General features: G+C 39.3%; 1 long non-coding RNA gene across 1 annotated transcript in view; it reads right to left on the reverse strand.

Annotated features, from left to right (window-relative positions):
* Positions 1–56: 56 nt before the first annotated feature.
* LOC140711485 (uncharacterized) overlaps positions 57–15,661 on the reverse strand; it is a 76,478-nt gene continuing 60,873 nt past the window's right edge. Inside the window, exon 3 of the long non-coding RNA XR_012092703.1 lies at positions 57–2,710. This is a non-coding gene — a long non-coding RNA (uncharacterized lncRNA). The remainder of the gene's footprint in view (positions 2,711–15,661) is intronic.

Genomic DNA, 15,661 nt, shown 5'->3' on the forward strand with positions numbered 1-15,661 from the left:
TCCTGACACTGTGGATGGTGGCAATAATCCCCCCGCCCCCCCGGCCCCCCGCCAGAAGAAACATTAAAGCTTGGTCTCTATTATAATCAATTCTAATATCATGAGTTACAAAGTGTCAAAGGAAATGCTTGAGATATTAAAAGAAGACATGCCATCTACTTTCCATTTTGGATAGGCATCTGTAACATTTGTTTCAAAATAACATAGTTGTTTTTTTTTTTTTTTCAATTACAGCTCTAGTGAATTTATGTGCCTCATTATAAAGTAATTCTGGAGGAGTTAAGGGATTAGAAAGTAGAGCCATTTACTCTCTTCAGAGGAAAACCGCAATAACATACAAAGAAAGAAAGGAGGATACAAATAATCTTGCATTTAATACAGTCAGTATTTTAGACAAGATACGTTCTATCCACCTACTCATCAGCCTCCTTGTATTTGACTATTTTTTACAAAAACCAACCTATTCTTGATTGTCTTAAATAAATCATGACATGATCCTGAGAACTTGGCAAGAACATCAATGATTTTACATCTGGCATCACACACCAGCTGCATATTGAGGGAATGAAAAGCTTTTCTATTTCTTTACCTTGCTTCATTAGTGAGTATGTGGTGATGCATGCATGACCGCATGTGTGCAGGCTCAGCTCCCCATATGGAGAGGCACCCAGCAATGTCACAAATCCCATGCACCATTTACTGTGAAGCAAAACTTTCAAAAAATAATAAAAATTGTATTTTTACTAAAATATTTTTATCTAAAAATGGATATATTGGGTTTTTGTGAATAGAATTCTATGCTTAGTGTATATAGGTGGAACCTGTTGCAAAAGTCTCTAATGGAGAAATAACTTTAGCTGTCACAGTTGAACATATGTACGGTATGGTACCCATCTTCAAGTCATCATACAGTAAAAAACAATAATTTCCATGCCAAATCTATGTCCAACACATTTTCTACTCAGTTCTTGACAACTATACTACTTACTGGGAAAATATGTGCTGTGAGCTTTATGGTTATCTAAGAACTCTTTACAATGTCCTCAGTCTCAGCAAGTTACCTTGTATTTGAATTTTGTAAAGTTAGCAAACATCTCTTTGTACTAGTTATCTATGCTGTGTAACAAACTACCCCAAAATTTAGTGGCCTAAAATAACAATTTATTATCTTATGGTTTCTGGGAATCAGGAAATCAGGAGTGGCTTAGCTGGGCAGTTATGGCTCTGGATTTCTTATGAGATCTTGCCAGGACCACAGGCATCTTAAGATTTTACTGTGGCTGCAAGATCAGCTTCCGAGATGACTCATTCATGTTATTAGTTTGCTGTTTATGGCTGTTTTTGCAAGAGGTCTCAGTACTTTTCATGTGGAACTCTCTAGACAGCTCCTTGAATATCCAGATGACATGGCAGCTGGATTCTCCCAGAGTGGCCAATCTAAGGGAGCAGAGTAGAAGAGGCACTGCACTGCCTTTCATGACCTAGCCATAGAAGACCCACGCCATCACTTGCATGGTCACGCAGACCAAACCGGGTACAGTGTGGAAGGGGACTGCACAAGGAAAGTAGGAGATGAGGATCATCAGAGCCATCTTGGAAGTTGAAAGTTGGAGATGAGGATCATTAGAGTCATCCTGAAGGCTGGCTACCACACTCTTAAATAAATTTTATTTTCAAATGTATAGGCTTCCATTGCATATACACTTTTATTTGGTTGAAATCTGATTTTGCATATGTTCATTTTTCTGTCTTGGATGAGAATTAAAAAGTTCTCAACTTTAATAATTTAATCAATCTAAAAATTATAGACATATCCATACTCAGCAAAAGAAAAACGTATCTGATCTAAAAGCAACAGCTATTTGTAACCCACTGGAAGCACTTACCCAATGATGAAAGCTAAAATCATTTTAAGTAGTTGGTTAAAATTACAGATCAGGAAACTAATTATTTAGAGAGATTTTATTGTTTCATCTCATTCAATATTCTGAGGTAATATCAATCATTAATCTGGAACTATTTTTTAATAAACAAATAAAAGCTTTTTATTAATGACATGTGAAAGGAAAAGAATGATCTTTATTGGATTTTACATAAATGAAAAGGAAATATTCATTCAGAATTTATCACTAAACTATTTGTAGAATCTGTAACTTGGTATTTATTCAACAAATATATCTGAACACCTGTTGCTTTGAGATATTCTAGGGAAATAAAACTAAGCCAAGGAATTTGCCTTCAAGGAACTTACACCTGGTTGGGTTGATAAGGCAGGTTAACACAGACTTAAATACTAACCATTGTGCAATAAATTTTATAAGAGAAGGGAAAAGTGTAATATGAATAGTGGAGAAATAAAGCAATTTTAACAACAAACCCCGCAAAGCATTAGAGAGTATTGGCATTTTAGCTGACTCTTTAAAGATTAATAGATTTTAACAATAGTGGATATTACAATAAAAGAGGCAGCAAAATAAAAGTCTAAATTCAGTACAGCACAAGGTTACCAACACATATCAAGCCCTCCTCAGTGTATGTACATCCTCCCACCACTTCCATATTTTCAGGTAAGAAGCCAGGTAGATTCTGCCTCACTGAAGATTACATCTTTCTCCTCATGCATCCTCCAGCCAGTCCAACATTGTCTTTCCCTTCTACTGGCTTTTTGGTTTGCATTTTCTGAGGCTGGTTTTCTGCCATTCCATCAGTTCTATAATTTAAACAATTTGATTCCAGTAAGTTCCCTCTTTTTGTTGTTCCTGCTTCAATGAACCAGTGAAAGTCTCTACATAGGATCTAAAATGTATTTTTATTTATTTTTAACTAATACATAATAATTGTACATATTCATGAGGTACATAGTGATGTTTTGATGCATACAATGCCCAGTGATCAGAGAGTGGTAATTAGCATATCCATCATCTCACACATTTATCATTTCTTTGTTTTGGGAACATCTAATATTCTCTCTTCTAGCTATTTGAAAATATGTATTATTGTTAACTGTAGTCATCCTACAGTGCCATAGTTTAAACTATTCTGATACAGCTATTGTGTCAGATTGTATTTCTAACATGGCCACAAAAAGATCTCCCATTCAACATTTTCTTTTTATAATATGACCCTTCCTCCATCCAGACGTGGCATCTACATTCCCTTTTCTTGAAGTGGGCCTGTGACTAAGCCAGAAGTGGTAGTATGTGGCTTCAGAGGCTGGCTTCCTCCTAGGACCATTGAGATGCTCATTCTTGGAACCCAATAATCATGCCATGAGACGGCAAAAAAGCCACACAGAGACAGGGAGGCCATGAGTAGCAGGAGTTACCACAAATAGTTGGAGCTAAGGTCCCAGCCCCAGCCACCATCTGACTGCCACCACAAGACCAGTCTCAAATGAGAACTGCCTAGCTGGGCCTAATCAATGCCAGAACCATAAGAGGTAATCATGAGCTGACTGTTGTTTTAAGTCATAATACCTTTGAATGATTTATTTCATAACAGTAGTTAAGAAAGATTCTGGCACCTGGAAGTGGGGCACTGCCATGACAAAATCCTGAGACATGTAGTATTATCTTTAGGACCAGGTAGTGAGCAGAGAGTGGCAGAACATTGAAGAGACTATTAGTAGAAACTTAGCTTTCAGCAAAGTGTTAGTGGAAGCCCAGAGGGCTGAAGGAGGCTGTCAATCAGAGCTCAAGCAAAGTACAGGGAACTCAATTGGCAACACTGTCATCCCTAGTAATGTGAAAAAATGAAAATGTACCTAATGAATGTGAAGATCTAGTTAAGAAGATTTTAGGCAGAATATTGAAATTGCCACCTGGCTTCTCACTGCCTATGATAAAAGGCAGGAGGAAAAAGATGGGCTAAAGAATATACTGTTAAATATAGAAGATCCAAGACTTGTTGGATTTGAAAATAAAACTATTTCTTGTTCTCAATCTCTTACAATGCAAAGGATTCCAAAATTAAAAGTAGCTTCTGGGCATAGATGAAATCCAGTGCACTGTCGGGAAAACGTGGTCTACAAGGGAAACATAGGGCATGACCGTAAAACTCTTCAACATTTTAAAAAGATTTAAAGTGATGGCTCATAGAACCTTTCAGTCAGACCAAAAGCCATTTAAGGATCTTAAGAATGTGCTTTGCAGATCTTCTCAGTTAAATGATTGGGCTTTAAGAATCTCAAGGATGTTGTGTCCTGCAGTCTCATATGAGCCTGAGGGAGAAAGGGGTTTATCTGGAATAATAGGAGGGTGTGCCTCAGGATTATAAAGTGATATATTTAAACACACAATGCTTTCAAAAGAAGTATTCTGGAGGAATCACTGTCAGCTTGGACTGTAAAGGACAGATAAATACTAAATATTTAATAACAAGATGACTTTAAACCTCTACCCTTCTACAGGCAGAAAGCAGACTAAGAAGACTACTAAATTGCAAACTTAGGTTTTCTTATTGAAAACAAAGGATGATTCTGAGGGCACCTAGAGCCCAGAGGGTAGAGCCAAGAGCCATGATGAACATCTCCCAGGCAAGTGGACTGAGCCCTCATCAAGGATATAGAAACATGCTAGCAATCAGTGGCTGCTCTGTGCCCTTGTCCTACCCTTTGTGAACTATTCTATCATTATATGTTGGGGATGTAGAAGAGAGACATCCTGTTTCTTTAAACTGAGAGCAATGTCTTCGAACTGAGAGCAATGGTCCTCCAGGAGATGTACCCAGGAACCACAATGAAAGAGCCTCACCTGCACCTGGGCCTGATTGCAATTCCTACACCTCAAGCAAATGCCATAATGAAATGAGATTTGGCAGAAGAGAAAAAGACAAGCATATTTTGCCTAGAGGAGGGATGTAAATTATTATGGCCAAAGGGGGGACTGTGACAGATACTGCTTTCCGACATGACCACAAGATCTTCCATTCCAGATCTGTTCTTGGGATGTGACTTGACACTTCTCCCACAGAGAGATCATATGCCTCCTCCTTGAGCCTAGACAGGTCTATGATTATAGCAGAAATGGAGTGACCTCACTTCAGAGGATAGGTTGTAAAAGGGAATACAGTTTCTACCTGGACCTCATGGGACACTCCTTCTTGAAACCAGTCACGTGTCATGAAGAAGAGGAAAGACTTCATTGAGACTACAGAAAGTGTTCTTGCCAATAGTCCCAAATAAGGTCTTAACCAAAAGCCAGTATCAACCTCCAGGCATGGGGGAGAAGTGAGCCTGGAGACAATTCAGCCCCAGCCACCATCTGGCCACATGGAGATCCCAAGTAAGAACCACCTAGTGGAGCCCAGTTTGTCCCCAGAATCATGACTAGAAAGAAATAAAATGATTCTTCTTGTTTTAAGCCACTAAATTTGGAGGTAATTTGTTACACAACAATAGATAACTAGAACAGTTTTCTACTAAAATAATTAATGATTTTTAATCCTTAAAAATGCCAAGAGAATTAAGTTAATACTGGAAACTAGGGGTTTTTTTCCCATAGCAGCTTTTATAAATTGATGTCTTTCTTTCATATAAAAGTTTCACTAAGGTGCTATCTTCTTCTTCTTTTTAAATTGGGGGTATCTGCTTCAGAGCTTTTTTTTTAATATAAAAATTTATAAAATCTTTTGCAGTAGATATTTCTTGCTTTTTGTCTCCCACCCTATCCCCCAGTTCAGGTTGGTCAATAGGAAGTTCTCGTGATTTGAGAAATGCCATGTGACCCCCCATACTGAGGCAGTCTATCTGTAGAAGGAACTGCTACTTGTCAGGTATAAGTTAAGTTTCTGTAATGAAGAGGCTTTGAAATACTGTTAGGGAAATAAAGCATAAGTTTAGTACACACTAGTAACCATCCAAAAAGGGAGCATTTCAGGGCTGGCAAACTTTGCTATACAAAGTTATCCGGGGACACAGAGATGATTACTCATTAATCCCATGATAACCCATTAACCCATTAATCCATTAATCCACAAGAACAGGGCCCTCATAACCCAGTAACTTCTTAAAGACCCCACCTCTCAATACTGCCACATTGCAGGTTAAATTTTTACATGAGTTTTGGAGGGGACACATATTTTAAAAATAACAAAAACATTGGCACCAGAAGGCAAAATGAAGGCATTTAAATGGGATAGAATAAACACACAGAGCAGGTGACTTAGCCTAGTCAGCTCAAGTCATGGAGGTCAAACTACAGCTAGCAGGTGAGTAAGCAGCCAATGTAAAGGAGTTATCGCATGATTCAGATGCTAAGCAGAACTAGGGTAAGTTAGTTTGATGTGACCATCAAACTATGGGGACAGACAGACCTGCAAATCCAACTCTTCCAGAACAATGACGGCATGGACAATGTTAATGTTTTCCCCAGGTACTCTCTTTCTTGTGTTTCCTAGGTAAGGTGACCAAATTTTTTGGATTGACATGTTCTTTTCGGGATATTCTTGCAATCCAAATTTGCCAGGTAAGGTCACCATGAACAGTAATACAGATTGAATGAACTGTACAGTGTACAATGGACACATATAAGGCAACAATACCTCCATTCACATGGATTTCATATATTTGTATATTTGTTATGGCATTTATCTAACCAGATGGAAGTCAAATATCTCAAGTAAGGGGTTTCTTTTGTAGTAAATTATATAAAACTATATGGACTAGTGGCTGGCAGTACTCATTCTTCTTGCCCCTTAGGAGTGGATGGAAATTGAATTCCTCATTATTCTATGGGAAGAAGCCTGAGAAACAGCCTAAGTGCCTTCTACTTAAAAGTTCTCTGCTAGTCTAGATCCCACTCCAACTAGTAGTGTGTGACAGAGTACCTATGTCCATTCTGCCTAGTCTCCTTCTTAAGTTCAGCCATGCTTGTCTCTTCCAGACTCATATGAACTCTAGGAGAGGTGTGATAGCTTGAGCAGTTCTTTTACTTATGAAAACTACTTCCAAATTCCATCCAAAATGTATGAAGTAAACATACTCTAACTAAAGAGTGCACTTACACTATAAAAGAAGAAGGGGTGAAGAAGTATATTTTTGAAAGGCAGTCTTGTTTCCTCTCAACCACCCTTATGCTTTCTAATCATCAAGTCTCAGGCCTTCTTTAGGTCCCTCCCTGGTCCAGAAACTCCAATTCCCTTCTGAAGAATTTCTGCCTCTCCTCAAATGAGATAAGTCCCACACCACTGTCCTTTTTTGTGTCTTCTGAACATTGATGCCTCTGGTCTCAGTCTGATTTTTAATTTTTTTAAATTTAGTCTTGATTTTAATGTTCATTTTTCTGCTCTAATTGCTGCCTTCCCCAAAAGAAAAAGAGTGAACTTTAATCCTGTGAACACAAGGAAGAAAGTATGTGCCAAGATTCCATATCAATCTTTCTACCAGTAATAGTTGCAACACATTTCCTTTTAAATTATCTAAAGGCAAACACACCACCCCCAACACCAAGTGAACTAGTTTCCTGCAGTTTTCATTTCAAACTACCACAAACTTGGGATGGTTTAAAACAACAGAAATGTATTATTTCACTATACTGAGGCTAACAGTCTGAAATTACGGCATTGGTAGTGCCATGCTTTCTGAAAGCTCTAAGGAAGAATCTTTCTGTGGTTCTTAGGTTCTGGTGGTTGCAATCCTTGGGGTTCCTTGGCTTGTGGATGAATCACTCCAATTTCTGTTTCCATAGTTACATGGCATTCTCCTTCTGTCTGTCCATGTTCTGATTTCCTTCTTATAATCCATGTCACTGGATTAGGTCCCACCCTAATCCAGTATGACCTCATTGTAACTTGACTAGATTCGCAAAGACCCTAGTTCCAAATAAGGTCACATTCATTTGTACTAAGGGTTAGGACTTGAACATATCTTTTGCGGGGGCACAATTCAAGCCACAACACCACCAAGTATTAATTTTCTGACATCAACAATATAATCTAGTTCATCTGAGGCAAGTATATTCCTACTATCAATATGACTTTGAACCAACACTCAACAAAATAATAACTCTGATTAATGGTGTTTAAGAAAAATTACCCCTTTTATAGGCCTTGAAGTATTTCTCTTTTTAATTTTTTTAATTTATTTTTTATTTCCGTAGGTTTTGGGGGAGCAGGTGGTATTTGGCGACATGAGCCAGTTCTTTAGCGGTGATTTGTGAGCTTTTGGTGCACCCATCACCCAAGTAGTATACACTGTTTATCCCTCATCCCCTTCCCTCCCTTTCCCTCTGAGTCCCCAAAGTCCATTGTATCATTCTTTTGCCTTTGCATCTTCATAGCTTAGCTCCCAATTATGAGTGAGAACATATGATGTTTGGTTTTCCATTCCTGAGTTACTTCACTTAGAATAATAGTCCCCAATACCATCCAGGTTGCTGCGAATGCTATTAATTCATTCTGTTTTATGGCTGAGTGGTATTCCATTATATATACATAGCACAGTTTATTTTAATCCACTCATTGATTGATGGGCATTTGGGCTTGTTCCACATTTTTGCAATTGCAAATTGTGCTGCTATATGCATATAGGCCTTGAAGTATTTCTCTATGTGTTTGTAACTATCTAGCTGTCTGGAGCATATGAGTTTGCAACCTCTTGAATACAGTCCAATTTTGCAGGCCTGGAACCGCTTACAAGGGGAGTATGTACATATCTATAATGTCATCTATTATACTATTTTTAAAATTTAACTCTCAGACAATACATTTATTTCCAAGTTTTTAGAGGAAGTTGCTTATAATAACTGACACATCCTGACAACGTTAGCTGTCTAAGGGGACCAGAGCATTGGGGTTGGGGGAAGAGAGGATTAAGCCTATCTCCTACTTCCCCCTCCCCAAAACTCTCCAGCAACTAAGAGGATTTGGGGGTATTACAGGATTCTGTAGGCTATGGATACCTGGGTATGATGAAATAGCCCGTCTGTTATATAACTTCATAAAAGAAACTCAGGGAGCTAAAACTCATCTTTTAACCTGGGAACCTGAAGCTCAAAAGGCCTTTAACCAGCTAAAGCAAGCCTTGCTCAAGGCACCAGCTCTCAGCCTTCCTGTAAGGAAGGCCTTCAATCTGTATGTATCAGAAAGGAAAGGAATAGCCCTGGCAGTTTTAACACAGGCTAGAGGACCAGCTCAACAGCCAGTGGGTTACCTAAGTAAGGAACTTGATTTGGTGGCTAACGGGTGGCCAGCATGCCTCCAAGCCATTGCCTCGGTGGCTCTGCTGGTCCCAGAGGCCTCCAAATTAACCCTGCGGAATGATTTAACTGTTTATACCCTATATAATGTGGTAGAACTACTGTACTCTAGAGGAAGCCTTTGGCTAACAGATAGCCAACTCCTTAAATATCAGGTCCTACGGTTAGAGGGTTCCAACATCCAATTAAAAACTTGTTCTAGCCTAAATCCAGCCACCTTCCTCCCTGAAGAAACTAGGGAACCTGAGTATAACTGTGAACAAGTCATAGTACAGACCTATGCAGCCAGGGAGGATTTCAAGGAAACTCCCCTAGAGAATCCAGACTGGACCCTCTTCACAGATGGGAGCTCTTTTGTAGAACAGGGATCCGCTGCCTGGCGCGGTAGCTCACGCCTATAATCCCAGCACTTTGGGAGGCCAAGGCAGGCAGATCACAAGGTCAAGAGATTGAGACGACCATGGCTAACACAGTGAAACCCCATCTCTACTAAAACTATAAAAAATTAGCCAGGCGTGGTGGCGGGCACCTGTAGTCCCAGCTACTTGGGAAGCTGAGGCAGGAGAATGGCGTGAACCCAGGAGGCGGAGCTTGCAGTGAGCCTAGATCACATCACTGCACTCCAGCCTGGGTGACAGAGCAAGACTCCATCTCGAAAAAGAAAAAGAAAAAGAACAAGGATCCACAAGGCAGGATACGCAATAGTCACTGTAAATGATGTCATTAAAAGTGTGTCTCTCCCTTCAGGCACAAGCGCTCAATTAGCTGAGCTAATAGCTCTTACAAGAGCAATTGAATTAAGCAAAGGAAAGGTAGCTAATATTTACACGGACTCCCAGTATGCTTTCCTAGTTCTCCATGCTCATGCAGCCATTTGGAAGGAAAGGCATTTTCTTACCACCAGTGGATCTCCTGTAAAATATAACCAGGAAATTAACAGGTTATTATCCTCAGTTTTCCTTCCATGAGAAATCACAATAATGCATTGTAGGGGACATCAAAAGGGAACAGATGAGGTAGCCAAAGGAAATAGATTCACCGATCAGGTAGCTAGTTCAGCAGCAAGAAACCCTCAAGTCATCAACACACTTCAAACCCCTCTAATCTGGGAAGGCTCCATAAGAGAAATGAAACCTCAGTACTCCCATACAGAAGTAGAATGGGCCACTTCTTAAGGGTATACATTTCAGCCCTCAGGATAGCTACAGTCAGAGGTTGGCAAGCTCCACTTCAGCCTCTAGCCAATGGAAAGTCACTTGGGAAAGGATAAGATGTATCAATGTGCCCAGAGATTGTTTTCAGGAGAGAACTTGCTAAAAACAATTAAGCAAGTGGTTAATGCTTGTGAAGTCTATCTTAAAAATAATCTCCTTCCTCCTCAAACCCAAAGAATAGGAGGGCATCCAGGGGATAGACTTCGCCCACATGCCAAAGACAAAGAGTATCCAATACCTGCTGGTATGAGTAGATACCTTCACTAACTGGGTAGAGGCATTCCCATGCCATACAGAAAAAAGCCTCTGAGGTAATAAAAGTGTTAGTTAATGAAATAACTCCTCACTTTGGTCTACGTAGGTATCTTCAAAGTGACAATGGATCCTCGTTTAAGGCAGCTGTCACACAAGGGGTCTCAAAAGGACTAGGGATAGAATACCATCTCCACTGTGCTTGGAGACTCCAATCCTCAGGAAAGGTAAAGAAAATTAATGATATTATCAAGAGACACCTCAGAAAATTATCCCAAGAAACTCACCTTCCTTGGGTCACTCTTCTTCCTATAGCCTTACTATGAATAAGAAATAGCCTTTCAAAACTAGGTCAAAAGCCAAGAGCAAAACCCACTGTGACTTCCAGTTACCATCTGAAAGGGAGTTCAGAAGGATGAACCAGAGATCTCTGCTGGAAGAATTTGCAAACCTTGGAATTTTCTTAAATGTATCTATCTTGTGTATCTTCTCCTTTTCCTAAAATGATTAGTTGAAACCCCATAAAGAGAAAAGGGCCTGGGTGCTTTGGGCACAGTAAAGAAAAAGAAAGTTACTCTTGATAACAAGCAGGCCTAATGAGGAGAATAAAGAGGACTTTTAACTGCAGTGGTTAAGTGGCCAAGCCCTGCGGGGGGGTGGGGGGGGAAGGAAAGAACGAACTTTGAGCACTGGGAGCTATATGGGATCTTTCTCAATAAGCAGGAGACCGATTCACTCTCTCCCCTGGGACACAGAGATAACTGATTATTGTCCACAGGACAGGCACTCAGAGTTACACTAAAAGAGTGACTCTTGTGAGCCCCAAATATCTGAGACAGGTCTCAGTCAATTTAGGAAGTTTATTTTGCCAAGGGTAAGAATGCACTCATGACACAGCCTCAAGAGATTCCGACAACATGTGCCCAAGTTGGTCGGGGCACAGCCTGGTTTTATACAATTTAGGGAGACATGAGACATCAATCAATATATGTAAGCCGTATACAGTTGTCCGGAAAAGTGGGACAACTCGAAGCGGGAAGGGGCTTCCATGTCATAGGTAGATAAGAGACAAATAGTTACAGACTTTTGAGTTTCTGATTAGCCTTTTCAAATGAAGCAATTCCGCAAGGAAATTCCTTGTATATAAATTGTGAGGGAGGTATGTACCTTTTTATCTTTTGTAGGAATGGAATGGGAGGCTGGTTTGCCCTAAGCAGTTCCCAGCTTGACTTTTTCCTTTGGCTTAGTGATTTTGGGGGTCCCAAGATTTATTTTCCTTTCATATTCTTATAATAAAATGTGGTTTCCAGGCTGGATGCAGTGGCTTATGCCTGTAATCCGAGGAATTTAGGGGGCCTAGGCAAGCAAATCACTTAAGCCCAGGAGTTCAAGACCAGCATGGACAACATGGTGAAACCTCATCTCTACAAAAACATCCAAAAAAAATTAGCCAGGTGTGATGGTGCATGCCTGTATGTGCCTGTAGTCTCACTTACTCAGGAGGCTGAGATGGGAGGATCACCTAAGCCTGGGAGGTTGAGGCTGCAGTAAGTTGTTATTACCCACTGCACTCCAGCCTGGGCAACAGAGTGAGACCCTGACCGTTTTTATTAAAAAAAAAAAAAAAGTCTGGGTGCAGTGACTCACACCTGTAATCCCCACACTTTGGGAGGCCGAGGCAGGCAGATCACGAGGTCAGAAGATCGAGACCATTCTGGCTAACATGGTGAAACCCCACCTCTACTAAAAACACAAAAAATCAGCCGGGCATGGTGGCAGGCGCCTGTAGTCCCAGCTACTCTGGAGGGTAAGGTAGGAGAGTGGCTTGAACCCGGGAGGCGGAGCTTGCAGTGAGCCGAGATCATACCATTGTACTCCAGCCTGGGTGACAGAGCGAGACTCCTCTGTCTCAAAAAAAAAAAAAAAAAAAAAAAAGTGATTTCCAGGCCAGTAACACCATCATCACCTGACAACTCATTTGATATGCAAATTATCCAGCCCCATTCCTGACCTACTCAATCCAAAACTCTGGGAATTAGGGCTAGCAATCTGTATTTTAACAAGGTTCTGGGTGATTATGATTCACAGGAAAGTTTGCAAACCATTGCACTAGGGGATAGGATTTGGATCATTATAGCATTTCACTGCAGGAGGTACTATTCCCCTGGAAAAAAGGTAAAAACAAAAGTAAGTTGATTAGAAGGTAACTGTGCCGGAAAAAGCTAGAGAAAATGATTCATTTATTCAATATATTTGCCAGCAGAAAATGTCACAAGAAAGACAAGGCAAATAATCCATTGAATGATCATGAGTCATCATTCTCAATAGTATCTATCTTCTATATATACTGCTGTAAATCCACATTTGTTTGCCGACAGTTGTACTTGTTAACCAAAACCAAGAATACTCACTTTGACATAAAAATAGGACTTAAGATTAGTGCAACTTACCATATCAGATAGCAATGAAGTTGGCTGAAAACAACATATGCCTAAGATCAATATATATTATTCATTCCAGTCAGACACTTTAAAGAAAAATAAAATAAAATCCAGACTACGGCTATCAACATAAGACACTGATGTTATAAAATGAAAGGTTTATTATTCAAATATACCCATGAACTTATTTAAAATGTAAGAAGTCCTTAATACACTGTTAAATGTTTATACATTCTAATTAGTTGAATAAATGAAGAAAAAAATTGTATACAATATCATGACCAAACCTCTCTGCTTCCCAGATTTCAATACGTTAATTTTTAGATTTATATTTCTCATAATAAATAATCAGTCTTTGTCATCACTCCAAATAGAATCTACAGTTTTTTCTTTTCCTCAAAGATTGAGTACATCAGAACAGGAAGAAATGTTGGAAACAAACCCTTTTATTGGAGAAGAAGAATCTCAAGGCCTCTCACCATTAGTAGAAGACAATCCCATGGCGTGGAAGCAAGGTGGCTAAGCCACATATGAAAGTAGACTCCCTGCTATGGAGCATTACACAAATGTCAACAGTGATTAATTGAGAGCAAAAGTTCTCAGTGCCAGAGTCTGGGAACGTGAGTCAAGTAGGCTTACGCAGTCAAAGGAAAAGCAGTCCTGGAATTCTACCCACCATGGCTATGGTAGGTGACAACAGATGTTTCTAATCTTCAAGTGGTTAGATTTTCTTTATTAAAACAATAACAACCCAGAGATGATACTGATGTATGGACACTAGAGCAGCAAATAATTTCCATTTATTTCAGATTGTCTCATTTCAACCTTGCTATATTCAAAGACACCTAATAATATCACCATATGCTTTGAAAAGAACATATTTATCACTGCATTTAAACAAGCATATGGTGAAATATTTTTCAGTGTTATCTTTTAAATGAAGTGAAGAAGAATGGATGTAGTATATAATACTTCTAATATATGAGGAGCTTGAAGACCTTTGAGATATAACATTGAAACAGGTGGATTAATAATTTTCTTGACATATTTTTGCATGTTTGATTAATTAATCAGTGTCTTGAGACTATGTCATTTTATATCAAGATTTGAGTGTACATGGGTTAATTTAGTAATGGATATCATTTTAATTGGATTTGAAATTGGGGTATATGTCTCCAAGGATCTTTAACTGGTCAGGGTAGTCAAAAGTATTAATTAATGTGCTTCAGAATATTAACTTATTTTCTCAAAGCCTTATGGTCCTGTTGAATTCATAGAGTTGTGAAAGTTTTCCTCTCAGCACTAACTTAATGCCCACACATTCATATGTTATAAAAGATTAGTCAAACGTGAAATTATGAAAAAAAGTTAAAAATATTTTATCACAGGGCTCTGTTACTGATTTTTAAATTTGTTTACTGAAAATACACGTGTAGTATCTAGGGAAAATTCAGTTTTGTGTTTCTTGGATGTCTAAAGTTTCTTCCTATCAAATAGCAATGCACTGGCTGGTGTTAATGTTAAATCATTTAAACAAAAATGTTTGTCAATCTGTTTTAGAAACATGTGTGTCAAAATACTCATCAAGTAGTTTGGGGGTCAGAAAATATAAGAATTAGTTGTATTCTTTCCATTAATCATTTGTGCAACCTTGGTCACGTTAACCTGTACCTTTGTGTTTGGTGCCCTTATTTGTAAAATTATGCTGCACTTTTAAATTGCCATGGTTCATTGATGTCTTGGTCTATGAAGCCTACAGAGAGAAAAGATGGTATCTATTTATTAATTTTATTGTGTTTATTGAGATACTCACCAATCACTCAAGGACACCAAATACAAGGTATTGTACTCCTTGCAGCTTACAGATGCAAAGTGTCGAAATTCTTAAACGACTTCACACCCCATAGCGCTCTGGTGCATATCACACGGATCCCATTACATTCCCTGAAACCTCTGGAGGTATGGCATGTGGTCTAGGAATACCTTCCAGGAATCATCTATACAAAAGATCCTACACTTATTACCTTCCCAGTATGAGTCCGGGCCCATGAGAAAACAAAACCAAGGACTATGCACATTGTCCTCCGTTTTATTTTCTTGCCTTGTGTAGGTGAGTAGAGCCAGAGAGAGGCAAAGCCTCATGAGTACTTGATGTGTCCTTTCAAGGCCCTGCATGAGTTTGTCACCTGCTTAACTCCCTAGCTTCATCTACTTCAGCTAGCAGTGGGGCTCCTCCTCACCATCCATGCTCCAATTAGAGTGGGCATCTTGCCTCCTGTCTCACGGACCTGGTACCCATGGATTCCTCCAGAAGACTCCAATTGCATGTGCCATAGATCTACACTCTTGACCTAGTTCATTCATTCACATCACTGTCAAAGTATCACTTTTTCAGAAAAGCTTTCAATAACCCCTAGTCTAGGTCAAGTTCCTTTCTGATGAACACTAAAGATTATGATCCTTTCCTTCACTTACCTACATTTGAAATTATATTCACTGATAAGATTATTTCAATAATATCTGTCTCCTCAACTCAATTATACTATCCGTGAGTGTGGAC

Source organism: Chlorocebus sabaeus, chromosome 4 (genome assembly GCF_047675955.1).
Source record: "Chlorocebus sabaeus isolate Y175 chromosome 4, mChlSab1.0.hap1, whole genome shotgun sequence".
Taxonomy (NCBI): domain Eukaryota; kingdom Metazoa; phylum Chordata; class Mammalia; order Primates; family Cercopithecidae; genus Chlorocebus; species Chlorocebus sabaeus.